Raw genomic sequence first — 12712 nt, 5'->3', positions numbered from 1 at the left:
GTATCTGTCAGTACACATTCAAAAACAAAACAGAAAAAAAAACAACACAAAATAACAGAATAGTCAATGAGAGGATTTCCTGCTGTCCATGCCAAACTGCCTTTTTGTTTCTCAGCTTCCCTTCACAATGGGGTGGTGTGAGGAGCTGTGGAAGATGCTTTCAGCTTCACTTCCTGGGTATTGTCGCCCCTGGGTCCTCGGAAATGAGTTTCTACAAATGAACCTCCCAGGGACAGGGATTTGGTCTCCTATTGCCCCAGGTGTTTTATTGCATGGGGAGTTTCAGGCATCAATGAACCAATGCACTTCTAGGACTGTACCCCACAAGGCTCCCAAGAGCACCACATGTGGGAAGAGGGAGTCAGTCCTTCCCCTGTTGTGTTGTAGAGGGATAACACCCTTGTGGTCTCTCAAGAACTGTTTCCAGCACTGTGCTCAGTGACTCTGCCCTGTTCAGCTTCTCCTGCCACTTGCCCTGCACTCTGCCATGTTCAAGGGAGTGGAAGAGCCGGACAGGCTTTCTCCAGCCTCTCTGATCTGCATTACCCTCAGGCAAAATGATCTCAGTGCCAGAAATTCTCCTGCTTTGCTAGGCTCATTTAGTTCTCACAGTTAGCCTCTGCTGGATTCCTGTATAAGTTTCAACCCAGAACCCCTGGATCTACGTTCCTGGTAGGAGTTGACACCGCTGTCTCGTGGAGCTGTTACATGTCTCCAGCTTGGACTCCCTGTGATGGCTGGCAGACCATGACTTTCATGCACTTGTTGAATGAGCTGAGTAGCCTCCAGGGAAGGCTGACCCTGCTATCCTGGGATTCCCTACACCAAGTCTTTCCAGGCACTTTTAGATCTTTCCCCATCTTTTGTATTGATTTCCCCCACTCCCTCCTGGAGCTCAGCTCCAGTTCTGTTCCTTAGCCTTGTCTGATGTACCCCAAATTTCCCAGTCTTCAAGGTTCTCTGTCCAATACTGAATATTGGTGGGGTGTTTTGTTTTTTTTTTTTTTTCACTGACTTTAGAAAGGCATAGTTTCCTCACTGTTTAAATCCCAAGTCATGGAGAGAAAAGCCACTTCCTGAAAACCCACCATCTTGTCTCCTTCCGGCTCTGTGATCTAGAATACACAGAAGGCAGTAAAAGTTATAGAACTCGATCAGAATATTCGAGAACTCTGGGAAAACTTTAAAAAACCAAAACTGAGAATCACTGGGGTAGAACACAACCTGGACATAAAAACTAAAGACATAAAGAACATTTCCTTTTTTCTTTTTTATTTGTTCTTTTTAGATATACATGATAATCAAGTGTGTTTTGACATATTATACAAACTTATTATAACTAGGATCAAATTCTTGTGGTTGTACATGATGTGGAGTTTCACTGGTCAGGTACTCATATATGAACATAGGAAAGTTAGGTTAAATTCATTTCTACTGTCTTTCCTATTTCCATTCCATCTCTTCCCTTCATTCCCTTTCTGTAGGGAGCCACCCCTGAGTTATTTGAGCATCTTCACTCAGCCTTGGAGCCAAGCATATTTTGGTTTGGCATTGCAAGGTATTTTGTGGCTTCTCCCACCTAATGGATCACACAAGGCCCGTGACCCCCATCTTTCATCGGCTAGGAAGACAGATCCAGCTCCGAAATTGGGATGTCCCGTTGGGAACTGGACAGCCCACTTCCTACCTGAATTAGCTAATAACATTCTGTAGAAAGCCTTTGAAGTTCCCTCATTTAAATAAAGCAAATGCTCTCTTTCCAGTGTGGAAGCTTGACCCTTAAGGTCAGAGAGATGTCTTTAAAACTATTTTCTGGTCGAGTGATTTTTCACTGTATTTCTCAGCCAGCCCACTCCACGCAGGGGAACCCAGCTTCTGATGCCTGCGCAGGCCATGGGCAAGAACTTTATCTAATTCAATGAATTTCTATTCTTCCCTCCTCCACCCTTATTGTGTATTAGCCTCCACATAACAGAACATTTCATTTTTGTTTGGGGGGACTGGCTTTTTCACTTAGCATAAGTGTCTCCAGTTCCATCCATTTGCCAGAAAATGTCATAATTTAATTCTTATTTATGGCTGAATAATAGTCCATAGTGTATATTTACCACATTTTTAATCTGTTGAAGGGCATCTAGGCTGGTTCAATAGCTTAGCTATTGTGAATTGAGCTGCTATAAACATTGATGTGGCTATGTCACTGTAGCATGCTGTTTTTAAATCCTTTGGATATATACCAAGGAATAGGATAACTTGGTCAAATGGTGGTCCCATTCCAAGTTTTCTGAAGAATCTCCATACTGCTTTCCACATTGGTGCACCAATTCTCAGTCCCACCAGCAATGTATGAGTGTATCTTTCTCCCCACATCCTCACCAACATTTATTGTTACTTGTATTCTTGATAATTGCCTGGAGTAGATAAAATCTTGGTGCAGTTTTAATTTGCATTTCTCTAATTGCCAGAGATATTGGACATATTTTCATAGATTTGTTGACTATTTGTATTTCTTGTAAGAAATTTTTTCAATGAGAGAGTTACAGAAAACTCCTCCCATATTAGAAAAGAGGTAGAGGAGGCTTATAGGACCCCAAAGAGACACAGCCAAATGAGAAGCTCAAAAAGACATATCAAAATCAAAATGCCTAACATAGAAAACATGAAAAAAAATTAAATATTGAAAGCCACAGAAAGAAACATCAGTTCACATTTATAGGCAAAGCAATAAGGCTCATTTCTAATTTTTCTGCCTAGACCCTGAAATCAAGGAGGACCTGGAATGACATATTTCATACCCTGAAAGAAAACAACTATCAGCCAAGATTAGTATACCCAGCAAAACTCAGTTTCTAATTTGAGAGGGAAATAAAAACATTCCACAACAAGAATAAAATAAAAGAATTCATGAGCACCAAACCAGCATTACAAAGAATACTCAAAGATAAACCTTGCACAGAGGAATTTAAAGACAATCCCCAAAGCCCACAAAGACAGGAAGTTCAGTAGAAGAATAATCCACTAAATGAGAATCAAGACAAAATTAAATGTAGCAAAAAAAACAAAATTACAGGAAACCACAAACTCATTTCCATACTAATGCTGAATGTTAATGGTTTCAGCTCCCCAATTAAAAGATGTAGATTAGCATACTGGATCAAAAAACAAGATCCAAGCATATGCTGTTTACATGAGACTCATAGGCAAAGACACCCAGAGGCTAAAGGTAAAAGAACAGCAAATATAGTCCAGACATATGGTCCAAGAAAACAAGCAGTCGTATGTATTCTCATACCTGACAAAGTAGATTTCAAGCAAAAATTAGAAGAGACACAAAAGGCTATTACATCCCAATAAAGGGAAAAATTTAACAAGAAGATATAACCATATTAAACATTTATGCCCCAAATGTCAATGCAGCCAATCACATGGAAAAAATACTCCATGATATTAAATACCACATAGACCCCAACACAATAACACTGGGGGATTTCAATACATCCTTATCACCAATATAAAGGTCATCAAAACAAAAAATCAACAAAGACATCTCCAACCTAAAGAGAACCATAGATCAAATGGACCTAACAGACATCTGCAGAATATTTTACCCCCAAACAGCTGAATTTACCTTCTTCTCAGCTATGAATGGAACTTTTTCCAAAATAGATCTTATTCTAGGCCACAAAGCAAACCTTAGCAAATATTTAAACATTGATATAATCCTACGTATCCTATAGTATCATAATGGAATAAAGCTAGAAATTAAAAGGAAAATAATAATAATAATAATAATAATAGAAATCCCATAAACACATTGAATAATACTCTCTTTTAAAAGAATGTATCAAAGAAGAAATGATAACATAAATTTAAAAATTCTTAGAAATGTAAGATAACAAAGACACAACATATCAAAATCTCTGGGACAGTATGAAAGCTGTTCTAAGAAGCAAATTTATAGCACTAAGTGCCTGCATTAAAAAAATTAGAGAAATCCCAAATAAGTAAGCTTATTCTCCATCTCAAAGCATTATAAAAAGAAGAACAATCCACTCCCCAAACCACTAGAAGACAGGATATAATTAATATCAGAGCTTAAATCAATAAAATTGAAAATAATACACAGAATCAATGTAACAAAGTGTTGGTTCTTTGAAAAGATAAATAAAATTGACAGACCCTTAGCCAAACTAACTAATACAAAGAGTGAGAAGAAGCAAATCAACAAGAACAGGGATGAAAAAGGAGATACCACAGACCCCTCTGAAATCCAGAGGATTATCAGATCTTATTTTGAAAATGTATACTCCAACCAATTGGAAAATCTAGAAGACATGCACAAATTTATAGACATATATAGACTGCCCAAATTGAATCAGGAAGAAATCCTGAACAATTCAATATCAAGTAATAAAATTGAAAATTAAAATCCTTCAAAAAAAATACCTGGACCCAATGGATTCTCAGCTGAATTCTACCAGATCTTTACAGAAGAACTAATGCTAGTCTTTCTCAAACTATTCCATGAAATTGAAGGTGAGGAAACATGCCCAAATACCTTTTATGAAGCTGCTATAACCCTGATACCAAAACCAGACCAAGACACAAATATAAGAAAAGAAAACTACAGACCAATATCTCTGACAAATATAGGTGCAAAAATTCTAAATAAAATATCACCAAACCACACCAAGAAGATAATATGCCATGATCAACTGGGTTTTATTCCAAGGATGTAAGTTTGGTTTAAAATACACAAATAAATAAACATGATTCAACACTGAAACAGAATTAAGAACAAAAATCACATGATTATCTCAATAGATGCAGAAAAAAACCTTTGGTAAAATTCAACATCCATTTATGTTAAAAATACTGGAGAATCTAGGGATTGAAAGAACTTACTTCAACACCATAAAGACCATTTATGACCAACCCAAAGCCAACATCATACTAAATGGAGAAAAACTAAAAGCATTTTCATTAAATTCAGTAACTAGAAAAGGTTGCCCACTCTTACAGCACTCCTGTTCAATAAAAACAGGAGTTCTCAAAACATTAGCCAGAGCAATCAGGCAACAAAAGAAAATCAAAAGGATTCAAATAGGAAAAGAAGAATATGTTCCTATATCTAGAAGATCAAAATAAACTCCACTGGAAGACTTATAAAGCCTGAAAACAAATTTATCAAAGTAGCAGGATATAGGATAAACACCCATAAATCAATAGCTTTCCTATACTCCAACACTGATTCAGTCCAGGAAGAAATTAAGAAAACCATCCCATTCACAATAACCTTGAAAAAAACATTTAAAATACTTGAGAATTAATCTAATCTAACCAAGGAGGTAAAAGAGCTGAAGAGTGAAAATTGTAGAAACTGAAGAAAGAAATTGAAGAAGACCTTTGAAGATGGAAAGACCACCCATGTTCTTGAATAGGCAGAATCAATATCCTCAAAATGGCCATATTACTCAAAGCAACATACAGATTCAATGCAATCCCTATCAAAATACCAGTAACATTCTTCACAGAATTAGGAAAAAAAACCTAAATTAATTAATTCTTAAATTAATTTGGAAGAATAAGAGACTTGGGCTGGGGATGTGGCTCAAGCGGTAGCGCGCTCGCCTGGCATGCATGTGGCCCGGGTTCGATCCTCAGCACCACATACAAACAAAGATGTTGTGTCCGCCGAAAACTAAAAAATAAATATTTTTTAAAAATTCTCTCTCTCTCTCTCTCTCTCTCTCTAAAAAAAAAAAAAAGAATAAGAGACTCAGAATAACCAAACCAATACTAAGCAAGAAAAGTGAAGCAAGAAGCATCGTAATACATGATCTGAAATTATACTACATAGCTGTAGTAACAAAAACAGCATGGTATTGCCACCAAAATAGACATGAAGACCAATGAAATAGAGTTGAAGACACAGATACAAAGTTACAAACCTATAGCCCTTTGATATTTGACAAGGTGCCAAAAATATATCTTAGAAAAAAAAACAGCCTTTTTAACAAATGGTGCTGGGAATGCTGAAGAGCTCTATGTAGAAAAATTAAATTTGACCGCTTTCACCCTGCACCAAACTCTAATAGAAATGGCTCAAAGACTTAGGAATTAGACCAGAAACCTTACAACTGCTAGAAGAAAACATAGAGTCAACATTCTATCATATGGGTACTGGCACAGACTTGCTTAACAAGATCCCCAAAGCATAAGAAATAAAACCAATGATCAATAAGTGGGATGCCATTAAACTAAAAAGCTTCTGCGCAACTAAGGAAATGATTAAGAGTGTGAAGAGAGCCTACAGAATAGGAGAAAATCTGGGCCCGCTACTTCTCCTATAGGGGATTAATATCCAGAATACACAAAGAGATCAAAAAATTTAACATGGAAAAAAAAGAACCCAATCAATAAATGGTCAAAAGAACTAAATGGAAACTTCTTAATAGAAGAAACACAAAAGGCTAATAAACATATGAAAAAAAATGTTGAACATCTCTAGCAATCAGAGAAAGGCAAATCAGAACTACACTAAGATTTCATCTCACTGCACTCAGAATGGCAATGATCAAGAATACAAACAATCATAAATGCTGGAGAGGTTGTGGGGAAGAAAGGAACACTTGTACATTGTTGGTGAGACTTCAGATTAGTACAACCACTCTGGAAAGCAGTGTGGAGTCTCCTCAAAAAACTAGGAATGGAACCACCGTTTGATCTAGCTATCCCATTCCTGGTTATTTCCCCCCAAATATTGAAAATTGGCATACTACAGCAACACAGACATGTCAGTGTTTATAGCAGCACAATTCACAACAGCTAAATTATGGAATCAATCTCAATGCCTATCAAAACATGAATGGATTAAGAAATTGTAGTGTATATGTACAATGGAGGTTCTACTCAGCCATTAAAAAGAATGAAATTATGGCATTTGCCAGTAAATGGATGGAAATGGACAATATCATGCTAAGTGAAATTAGCCAAACTCAGAAACTCGAAGGTTGAATGTTATCTTTCATATGTGGAAGCTAGAGTAAAATAAAGGAAAGAGGGATGAAAGAATAGGATTACATAAGAAAGCTATCAAATATAAATTGATAGACAAGGGAAAGGAAGTTTAGTAGATGAGAAGAAGGAGAAGGGGGGAGGAAAAGGGGAGATCATGAACTGAAATTGATTTCTATGCATGTATGAATATGTCAGAATGAACCCAACTACTATGTATAGCCAGAAAGCTCTAATGAATAAATAAAAAAATAAAAAGTTCTCGGGTATAATTCAGTAGTAGAATACCCCTGGGTTCAATTGCCAGTACCAAAAAAACCAAACAACGTTTTGTCATGTGTTCCAGAGGATATATGATTATTCTGTGATCTGCAGGTTCTTTAGGGTAAAGGCTTATAATGCATCATTTTTCATCCTGTAATTGCTATAGCAATTACCCATCAAAGCATAAGATTTCAGAGACTAAGTACAGCTACTGGCTTTGTTTGCATTTCTTAGTTCAATCCTATTCAAAATGGGTGAAAAATCCAGTGTGGTAGACACACTAAAGATATATAAACAATTCTCAAGTAACCTTTGAGAAATATTATTATATTTCTGCCTTGTGTAAAATCATTTAAAAAGCCAAACTGGCAAAAACTTAAAACTGAATTTGCTGAGATGGTTACTATGAAATATTACAACCCAAGTACTAACATTTTCATAGTATATTCTGTAGTTTCAATAATTTCTATCACTTTAGACTATGGCAGAATATTCTTTCTCCAAAGTAAAAATAAAGACCCCTTCCAGTATGGTAAGAGGTGATAGCACTGTATCATAGCTCATCAAAAAGTTCTGCTGGAACTTCTGCTTCCCTCAGGAACTGCAATACCAGAGCATAGCCTTTGCAATTTATATAAAATTCTTCGTAGCAAAAGAATGTTGCTTGATTGTTATATTGTCAAGATTCATTTCTTATTTTCAGGCTTTTTTAAAGGTGAAGAATATTTTGTTTTAAGCAATAAACTAATAGAATGATTGATATTAGTGAAAACAATTCTTGAAAAAACAATATAAATGAACTTAAAAGGAAAAAAGCACAAATTAATACTATTGATGAAGGGAACACGTGAATAAATAAGAGCTAAATTTTCCCTGACTGTAGGGCACATAGATAGTATTAGTCTTTTAATACCCTCATATGTGTTTGCTGCACTTGGCTTTCACTCCTTCAAAAGATAATAGTATCATGGGCTTATTATGATTATTAAATTATTTCATTGACTAAAGTATATAGTGGCTAGCACATAGAAAGAGCTAAAAGAATGTTAGCTGTTGTCAATGTTGTTATTATTCTGTAACTTTTCTATAAGTCATTAAAGGACATCAGAGAATAAAGGAAGGAATAGAACTTCAAACCAGGTAAAGCTCAGATCTGCGGGTTATCAGCTGTGTAATCATGGGAAAGTTGTTCATTCGCTCTAGCCCCAGCTTTTTCAACTTTAAAGCAAGGCCTATGGTTATTTTTTTTATTAATTCCAAAGTATATGATAGGAAATAACTGAAAATTATGTTATAAAAATGAATTCACAAAATTCATTTGGATTGAATGTTTCTTGGCATATTTGAGTGTATATCAATCTTGCTATAGAAAGGTTTGGCTGGTAGCAGCTTTGTGACAATGAAATAGGAATGGATATGAGCAAACATCAATTTAATTCAACACTGAAGTTCAAGACTAAAAATATCTAAGCAAACTTAATTTCTAAGAATATCTATTATTAAGCTGCCTGGGAAGAGATTCAAACCCAGTTTTCTTGGATAGAAGAAGAGAAAGAGAGAAGAAGCTACATGTGTTAGTTTTTGACTTGTATATTTCTGGACTCAGATCTAACCTAGAAAACCATCTCTATGTGTAGAACAGATAACAGGAAAAAGCGCACACCGTTCACGTTAGTTACATAAATAAAAAGCACCTCTAGAGTTCCATGGAGAGTGAGCTAAAAGAGGGCAGAGCAGTCACAGGAAGAGGAGGAGAAGAAAGAGCAGAGAAGCAAGGAAATGGGGAGAGATGTGGAATAGTAAGTGCTTATTGTTTGGCTGAAGGAAAATGTTGAGTGAGAAGGTTGCTATGGTTTGAATGTGGTTTGTTTCCCGGAACTCACATAGGGGTTTAATTCCCAAAGCTTTACATTAATGCTATTAATTGGGTGAAAACAATCCAACTAAGGTATTTCAAGGTAGGACTATTGGAAAGTGATTGTGGTAGATTAGATCATTAGCATGGAGTGTTGATGATTGAATCCTGGTGGCTTTATCAGAAGAAGGAGAAAGACCACACAGACAAAGATATAAATGTTCCCTCTGTGAGGTGATATGGCACAGAGGGCCTTTACCAGATCCTACTCCGTGCTCCAGTGAACTCCAAAACCATGAGTTCACTGCCACTGTGTTGAAACATTATGCAAAGAAAAGACCACTGACTCCAATTTTAAACCAAATCAAAGCAAGCTTATATTGCACACACAAGAGAGCTGACCAGCAACTGCCTCACCAGAGGACAGCATCTGACCTAAGTGCTGGCGGGGGATGAGGGGGTGTTATAACAAAAATTACAAAGGCAGGTGTCTTGGGAACTTACAGCTGACAGGGTTCAGGCAAACATAATACAAAGGCAGATAGCAGGTTAATGATCTATGGGCTTAACATCAGAGTTAACGAGGAGCAGCTGGGATTTCAGGGAGGCTTGTTATCTGGTCAAGGAGAGTCCGGCATGTCTAAGTTCAAGGCATAGGGAAGGAATCCCAAGAAAGTTTTTTAAACATCAAATTATGGTCAGGCCGAATAGAAATCTATTTTACAGTAAAACAGATATGAACTTTTCATGACTTTGTGATGAGATGGCTCCCAATCTTAACATGGAATTAGTCAGGGTTCATCAACTAACTGCCCAGCAAGATGAGAGAGTATCATACTGCATATCAACAGTCTGCCCAGAGATCAAAATTCAGTATCCAAAATGGTTTCTACTGGATACGTATTGCTTTTACACCATCATAAAGTTGAAATAGCATGGGTGGAACCATCATGAGGCACGGACTGTCAGTGTTTAAGGAGTGGAATTCTACACAGAAACTTAAAATAACAAGCAATTGAGTTTTTGCAATAACAAATGAATCTCACAGACTTGCTATTGATAAAAAATAGAAACAAGGGTAAAAACTATGTCCTTATGTTTATAATGAAGTTCAAAAACAGGCAAAATTATCCCATAGCAATAAACGTCAAAGCAGTGTTTCCTTTTGAAGGTAAGACTGAGAGGGCAGACAGGAGAGCCCTCTGAGGCACTGGAAATATTCTATATTATGATTTGGAAAAGAATTACATACATATATAAATAGGTAAAAACTCATTCAAGCTATATACTTAAGGTTTGCATTTTACTGCATATATATTCTTGTACATACATACATATATATATATATATATATACATTTTTTGAAAAGCTCATATCCTTTGTTTAAGTAATTCACATCTATGAATCCACCTCATGAAATCATTCATCATGCAAAGAACCATTCTGTGTAAGGATTTTCATTTGTTATTTATGATATTTAAAAAACTGGAAAACCCCCCAAATAAAGTAAGAGTACATTTTATGAGGAAATCAATGTGAATGAAACACAAAAAGCCACTGAAAGTTAATGATGTGGGAAATACTAAGAATGTGGTTTTGGAATTTTAAAATGCAAAGCACAGGCTGCTTGCTGCTGCACAGACCTTCAGTGTTACTGATTTATTCTTGAGACTCCTCTGTTCTCATCTGTCCTCGTGGATGAGTTCTAGAATGTTCAATTCAGAGAGATCAAACCACTTCTAAATGATAAGAATGGTAAATAAAACTTCCAGGGCTTTGACTGTCATGAACCTAACCTAGAAACAACTTCTGGCATGGCCCATATCATTATAAGAGGTTTCCCAAAGAGAAACAGATCAGTCATCCTGCTATGACATTAGGCTAAACTATAAATTCTGTTTCAACAAGTCCTTTAACTTTGAGGATATGTAAGAGATCTCCCAGAACTTTGCTGTCTGTCTTGTTGATGCCCCAGGCTAGCAAGAAGGTGCACCTTCTTTCTCAACAGCTTACCAGCATCCCATGATGGATGAGCTGGCTTAAATACTGCTTCCAGTTCTTTTTTCTTTTTTTTTTTTTTGTACTGAAATCATTTGTTTACTTTCACTATATTTGTACTTACTATCCCACAACCTGCAAATATTAAAGTTGTTTTTCATTTTAGTTTGTGTGTGTGTGTGTTGGGTGTGTGTGTGTTGGGTTTGTTGTTGTTTTGGCTACTTTTTATTGATTCTTTTTAGTTATACATAACATTAGGATTCATTTCAACAACACTATAAAAGCATGGAATAAAATTTGTTCTAATTCTGTTGCCAGTACTTCCCCTTTTCCCTCCCTCTTCCCTCTACTCTATTGGATCTTTTGGCTATTCACTTATAGGTTTTGGTTATTTATTTATTTATTTATTTATTAGTGTCTTTTGGATATACACAATGGTGAGAGTCACTGTGGTATATTCATATATGTGCATAGAAAAATTAGGCCAGATTCATTCCAATGTTCTTTTCCTATCTTACCTCTCCTCCCTCCCCTTAAGTCCCCTTTATTTACTCCACTGATCTTTCTTCAATTTTGTAAAACACCCCTCTCCCCAGCTTATTTTGGATTAGCTTCTACATATCAGAAAACATTTGACCTTAGACTTTTTTGGGACTTGCTGCCTCCTGTTCTCACACACTTAAATCTGAAAAACATCATTTAGATTGGAGCTGGAGCTGCAGCCTACATTCTCAGCAAGTTTGCACTCAGCCATCCTGACTTAGTGCAAGGCCTTGTGCTCATTAACATTGATGCATGTGTTAATCACTTTGTTTTATCATTTTGGGCAGGAGGAGTTGCAGGCCAAATGTACATTCATGTTGCCCGATATATCAACCAAGAAAACCTTCAGCTCTTCCTGGGTTCCTATAATGGACACAGAGACCCAGAGATCAAAAGACCCATACAAGGCCAAAATGATAACAGATGAAAAACATTAAAGTGTTCTACTTTACAAGTGGTAGGAGACAATTCACCTGCTGTCAAGGATGTTGTCAAGGTTGAAAGCAATTCTCATCCCAAGCCAATAAGTACAAAGTTGCTAAAGCTGGCAGACTTGTGGGACTTCCCCATGTAGTTCAGGCTGGGAAGCTCACAGAGGCCTTCAAGTACTTTTTGCAGGGAATGGACTCCAGACCATCTACTAGCATGACCCGGCTCACCTAATACTGATTCTACTGAACCTGGAGGGGGCTCTGGAGAAAGTCCCTTCAGCCAGTGTGTCAGGAGCAATCAGAGCTCAAGAATTCCATGAGTCCCTATTGCAAGGCTGCCAGCACGTTGCAGCAATTTCTCCTGCCCAGGAGGGAATAAGCCACCTGAGAAAATAGAGTCTGAAATAATTAGTGAAAAAATAAAAGACAAAGTCAGAAAAAATAGTTTTAAATACAGAGCTCCTGATAGGTCCAGCCCACACAGGAAGCTGAACAATTAAAAAATGGCTCCAGTGGTTTATTTAAGGAGTACATCAAAAGCAGGGATAAGATTTCATGGGTGGAGTCTTGCTTCATGATGTCTTGCAGTCAACAGAATGGTTGG

The 12712-nt window shown here is 36.8% G+C and overlaps 1 pseudogene; it reads left to right on the top strand.

Moving 5' to 3' along the window:
* The first annotated feature begins 10836 nt into the window (after nt 1-10836).
* Nucleotides 10837-12428, top strand: LOC107141149 (annotated as a pseudogene).
* The last annotated feature ends 284 nt before the right edge of the window (nt 12429-12712 follow it).

This window comes from Marmota marmota, unplaced genomic scaffold (assembly GCF_001458135.2).
Source record: "Marmota marmota marmota unplaced genomic scaffold, marMar, whole genome shotgun sequence".
Lineage (NCBI taxonomy): Eukaryota > Metazoa > Chordata > Mammalia > Rodentia > Sciuridae > Marmota > Marmota marmota.
This window is presented reverse-complemented; position numbering and strand designations above follow the sequence as displayed.